Source organism: Micropterus salmoides, unplaced genomic scaffold, assembly GCF_014851395.1.
Source record: "Micropterus salmoides isolate LMB-PRFRI ecotype aquatic unplaced genomic scaffold, ASM1485139v1 Ms_hic_scaffold_12, whole genome shotgun sequence".
Taxonomy (NCBI): domain Eukaryota; kingdom Metazoa; phylum Chordata; class Actinopteri; order Centrarchiformes; family Centrarchidae; genus Micropterus; species Micropterus salmoides.
In genome coordinates this window covers 31,469,770-31,476,186 of record NW_024040263.1, presented here as the reverse complement: position 1 = coordinate 31,476,186, position 6,417 = coordinate 31,469,770, and positions in this window count along the sequence as shown.

Genomic DNA, 6,417 nt, shown 5'->3' with positions numbered 1-6,417 from the left:
TTTCAAAGAAAACTACCCTTTTCACATTCAGGACACTCATTTCCTTTGCCTCCTTCATTTTATTCAACTCAAAGACAGAAAATGGGGCTATGAATGACGTTAATTGACATTTGGTCAACGAAGGCTAATAAATCAAGCCATAATAGCAAAGGACAAACCACAGCAAGGAGGACCAGGGACCCAGGAGTGTCCTTTCTGTATAGACCAACTATTTTACTTGTTAATTACCATTTAGCGAAGAGGTTAGGGTTGATGGTTGTACAAAGTGTCTAGCTTTGACACCAGAGACCACAATTTGCATTAGGTCTTTTACCTACAGTCAGCGTTAGTTTCTTCTAACCATGACCCTGATCTTTCCTATAACTGAGATTGTGTATCTTTTGCTGAACAGCTGCTACGGTGATCGTGAGTGGGATCATCACATGGATAATTTTAATATAACTTAATTTCTAAAGATTCTTGAGTCAGTAGATCAAAGCTGCTACAATCAATATTTTTATATTAACAATAGGTATCTTTATTGTCTGTCACATGGTAAGAGACATTTTCCTCTGACATGGATCAATTAAATTTGTGTATAAGAGAGCTGCTGCTTGTAATGGTGAACCTACAGTATTGTGACCCAACTGCAGTTTTCTTTAGCTCATCGATGCTTTAAATCAGCTTTCAGCTCACAGTTTTGGTTTTACAGCCCCAACTTAAATGTTTTGATTAAATGATTCAAATGAGCAAGAATGTGTCTTATTGCTTATGGAATTTGTTGTTGCACTTCCTGCTGTACAGAGGCTGATGAAGGTCATTAGTGATTTTTTGTGCCTTCAGGGTAAAATAAAAAGTAAGACATGTGGGTGTGTGTTTGTTTACACATATAATTACCGTTCTAATATAACTGTAATATATAATATAATATATATAATTACAGTTTTTAAGAAGCAGCTGACACAATTACAAATAACTAGTAATAAATAATCTATCTGAAGGTGAAAGTGGGCCATGAACCCAAAGGCCTCCCTCTTGAGGCAAACCCCTCTCCTACCTTCCCTCCCTCCCTCCTGGTCCTGTGAAGACATCTTATTAATTGAGCAACATGTGTACTGTAACACTTGTGCCATGTCAGCAGGGGAATCCTCTTCTCCCCATTCAATTGAGACCTCAAGCACAGCTGCGCAGGCTATTCTCGGGTAAATACAGGTTATGGTGCCACCTACGCACAGCAGGTCCTCCGACAAGAGCCCACAGTCCCATGTATGAGTTTGTTTCAGCAGTGGTAGTGACTGTAGCTATCCTGTAAGGGTACTTAAACTGTTTTTGTAAACTACATAATGCAGTGTGTGTTGCAGATGCCTTTAGACTGCAGAACATTTTGACAGCTGGATGAAGAGCATGCATCATCTTGTTACCTGAGGTGGCGCCTTGCAGCTGCAGGAAGCACTGTGCTTTTGTAGCAGCAATCCCTGTGGTTCCCCCATAGGACTGGGGGAAACTGTCTGTATTACAAAGGATTTGTCATCCCTTTCCCTGTGCAGATGTACTTTGATTTTGTTGTACTTTTTGTAAGTTTAACGCAGGGAAATGTTGACAGTTGGATGGGGAAAATGTGTCACTAGCCACTGTACTATCACTCATATCCACTAGTAGGATGGCACACACAGTACGATGCTTGGAAAGTGACATTTTCAGTATTCAACTGTGATATTTAATGTTTAATTGGCAATTCTTTAAGCCTTTGGAAGGCCATTTAATTAATTTACTGTGTAACATCAGCTACAAATGAAATCCCCACCTTTTTTCTGAGTTATCGGCTGCCTCAAGCACTTGTGAAGGCGGTTAGTGGCTTTAAAGGTGAGTAATTTCCTAAGCCAGACCTCATTAGCCAGATTTATCATACCTAAACATGTTTTGTAAAAGGCCATTGGCTCACTGATAGCCAGTCAGCATCTTTTGATATCTTTCACCCTGCCACACATGTAAAGGTTCTTGAAGTTGTCCTGTCATTGCAGAAGAATTGTATGCGTCATATAATCCAAAATCCAGATCCTCCCGTGTCTTGTATTGATTTACTCTTAGAAGAAAAAGCTGTGTATAAAACAAAGTTATGTTGAAGCTATTTATGTCTGTAGCTGACAGGCTTCAACAACGTCAGAACAACGGCAGGAAAAAGGCCCAGTTACAAACTTTCAAATCCTCTCTTTTGATCCGTTAAGAATTGTCTGCTTTTCAGTAAAATTAAGATGGCTCCATTGACAAAATCCAGCAACTCTGATTGTCAAGCTTTAACAGTCATTCGCTCGGAGGTTTCCAGATTTTCAATTTTTTATGCGTGTTACACACAAAGTTATTTCAGTCATAACTGAGGGGTTTATAGATCAGCTCTCCCTGCACATTTCCGTCTGTCAAGAAAAAGGAGGTACCCTACAGCGTAAAGACAGTAACAGAGAGCTAAAAAGAAAAGGAAGGATCAACGCCTCTCTTGAGACTTGCTCTGATGTATATTCAGGAGTACAGGAAAAAGGTTACGAACCTATTGAAAATATGTCAAATGGCATTCAATCATGGGGCAGTGGGGCACGCTGCCAAAGGAGAACATAAGTCTAAAATCAACTCAGGGGCCATCTCCTCGGCAAACCTCAGGAGCAGTGCCCTTTCAGAATTTTAGTTGCTGTGTCATTGCTGCACTCAGCATCATTGCAAGTATCAAGAAATGTTTTGTTTTTTGAAGAAGCCGCCATTAGGATCCTTTTATTTTCAAGGTAATCATGAAGCCTTTATCCAAAGATATGCTGAAGAGTAATGTTTTGATGAACAGGTCGTCGTTCTATGGGGACATTTCTGCCAAATACAGAGGGGCACACCTCTCAGGACTGTTATAAAAATGACAACTTCAGGAAGTGGCACACTTTGTCAAAGAAAATAAAAAGCTGTATGTCAATGCGTTCCATGACGCACCTGAGAGCTTTGTCTGCAGTGATGTACTAGCAGTAGAAGAAGTGGCAGCTGAATATTTTCCATGATTTGGTATGGTGTCATTGGTTGAGTGACCTCATGCTGCATCAGAGATGAGCAGCAGAGCAACTGTCGACCACAGGAAAAGTCTAAACAGAGAATATGCAGGTGTCAAAACATAAAAGTGTTCTTTTCAAATGCATAATCCCTGCTGGACATAAAAAGCTTTTTAAATGTAGGAAAAGCATTCAACATGTTAGATAGACCGAGAGGAAACATGCAGTGCGATATGGTGAGATGTTTTGAATATACTCACAGGGTACCTGTCATTTTTTTGTCAGTTCCTGTTTTAATTCATTAATCCATTGTGCTGAGCTGAATGTTTTCATATCATGCATAGTATGTTACTCAGCTTCTAGGCTGGATTATTATTACTGTATTTCTTATCTTCAGGCTGCCCAATAAAGTCCCTTAAGACTTTCCAGTTGATGCAACATGCGTACTGACAAGAACTAAGAAGAGAGATCGTACCGTAAATCTTCAATTAATAGCACGAGCTATTATTTGCTTCAGTCCCTGAACTCACCCTGCCTATATCTGAGAGAGGTGTCTATTAATTCCTTTCGCATAAAACCCTTGCTCAGCAAAGATAAGAAATAGGCTATTATGAAACTGTTTATTGGTATAAAAAGTATGCTTTTTTATTTTTTATTTCTTGTTTACCATACTAGTAAGTCTGAACTGTTTCCGTAAAATTAACTGAACGATTTAACTGGAGAATCTAATCTAATAAATGTGCGGCATGTCCATACTGACAAAAGATTAAGTTTTTCAGTACTTATGCTGTATTAGCCTCTCTGCACTTTGCTCATACCTGTTAACCATCTTTGTTTTTCTCCGTACATCTCCTGTATTTTTAACCTTTCTAAAAATAAAAAACCCTTTGGGTGTATTTGATATGTTTGCTACATTCCCCTCCAGTAAAAGCAGGTGGCAGTATGTGGACCATTAGCGGTAACATTTTGTGATGGGAAGTCACTCGCCAATAAAACAAGAAGAATGTTGACAGTTCTGCTCATCTTCTGCTCATCTACAAAGACCTGAATGGCACCATCTTAAAGAGCTCATAGTACCCTATTACACCACCAGAGCGCTGAGCTCCCAGAATGCAGGGTTACTTCTGGTTCCTTGAGTTTCAAAAAGTAGAATGGGAGCATTCAGCTAACAAGCTCCTCTCCTCTGGAACCAGGTTCTAGTTTGGGTTCAGGAGGCAGACACCATCTCCACATTTAAGAGTAGGCTTAAGACTTTCCTCTTTGATAAAGCTTATAGTTAGGCCTGGCTCAGGTGAGTCCTGAACCATCCCTTAATTAGGCTGCTATAGGCCTAGACTGCTGGGGGGCTTCCCATGGTGCACTGAGCTCTCTCCTTCTCTCCCTCTGTATGACTTCTTATCCCATTAATGCATGTTACTAACTCGAGTTCTTCACTCCCCCGTAGTTTTGTTCTTTCTCGTCCCTCTCCTCTCTCCTGTCAATTTCTGCTGAGCTGTCTGGGTCAGTGGTTGCAAGCCACCTACTGCCTGAAACCCACAGCGACAATTATTATTATTATTAATAGAAGAGTTGTTGAGTAGTTGTTGATCATTTAAATTTCTTCAATTATTACTGTTATTATTAGTGTTCACAATACTTAAGCTTTACAAGCAGCATGAAGTCATTGGCAGACTTTTTGCCCCAGGCTAGATGCTAGATACTACTCTGCCCTCTAGGTGGATTTGTACCTGTATAATCCTGGAAATGGCATTTACAGTTTACCAAACCTACACATTTGCCTACAAGCCATGGATGTGTGTGTCCTGGCTTGCTGAATAAGCAAACCCCAGTTAAAAACTGTTAAACTAATGTCAGTTTGCAGGCTACTAGGTTGGGCAACGTCTACAAAATTTCCATCGGACGATGTCTACATTGAAAAATCGGGATGGACGCTGGCATCGGCACGCACTCTGGGGTGGGAGGTGTGGGGGGTAGCGGTTGTCTTATGTGCATGTGTTCACTCGCACATACTTCGGTTAAAAACTTGGTAGCCTATGATGTTACAAGTCGCGGTGGATATTTTACAAGCACGGACCAGGTAAAGCAACATTGAACACACAGAGTGCAGATGTTGGTTTCCGTTGTTTGGTAGGCTGCGTGATTAACAAGCCTGCTGCCGTGATAACGGCTCATGGGTGGAAAAATGCAGAAAGAAGAGAAGTTCTGTGTCTTTTAGGCGACTTTATAAAATGTACTGTTGATGGAGAAAGTGGAGTAGACGGGCGAGGGGGGAGACAGAGAGGCGGGGCAAGTCGGTGTGTTTAAGGTGTAGGCCTCTTGTGTGTGCGGAGAAGATAATTCCTGCCACTTCTTCTACCGCTAATATATATATACACTCACACATACATACATACCTGCTGTCTCTCTGCCTGCCTGTCTCGTTAGTCCTGATCCCTCTCACCTGTGTTGCGTTGTCCCTGGTGTTAAATGTTTGCTATTTCTGTTCAGTCTCTATCCGGTCATTGTTGTGAGATGAATGTTGTGGGGCAGCTTCAGAGTTACTTGTTGTTTTTGGATTGTGGTCACCAGCCTGTCAGCCTTGTTACTTGCTTTTGTGGATTAAACTCCCTGAACTGTATCTGTGCTCTCCTGTGTCTTGCGTTTGGGCTCTCTCCTGCTTTGCACTTCATCAAAATCGTGGCATGTGGAAAAAGAATTTATAAATAAAAATAAATAAATAAATCAAGTTGATTTGAAAAGTAGGTTTTAAGACACTTTTACATCTGTAATATTCCAACAGCTAAGCATAAAACCTTAAAGCAATTTTACCAAAGGTTTCTCATGCACTTTGAAACAAGTAGCAAGTGACTCGTGCTACAGGATTGAGCATGTCAGACAAGTAGGCTGGTGCCTTAAAGCTTAGGTTTAATTCTGAGTCAAAGATGACTGATCTGTAGTTTTAAGACCAGTTTGTTCGTTCAAACAGATTGAACAAGTAAACGTTGTATATAATTGCAGCCCCTGGGGTAGCAGGCATGCAGTAAAATGCATGGAACAGTGGCAGTAATGGAAGATAGTCAAGCATTGTGCATCAAGGACTTGATTTTGGCAACTTAGACTAGCAGAAGCTCATTACTATACAAAAGACAAAGACCCCCTAAAGTTAAGCGTGTGGCAAGATGAGACATGTCTATAACAATTAAGTACACCTTTTAGTAATGTAAGTATCACTAAAGGTACAGAAGTGTTCATTATGGTTTAGCTGACATGACAGGAGGGATCAAGGCTGAAGTGGATGAAAAAGTTCTTCAAGAAATTGGTACTCACATGGAACAGGAGAAAAGTTGTACTTTAAGGAACATTGGATTGGTACCATCAAAGCAAATGAGTGGAAGCCAGATCTTAAAAACCAAGCACAATGACTTTTTGGACATGTAAT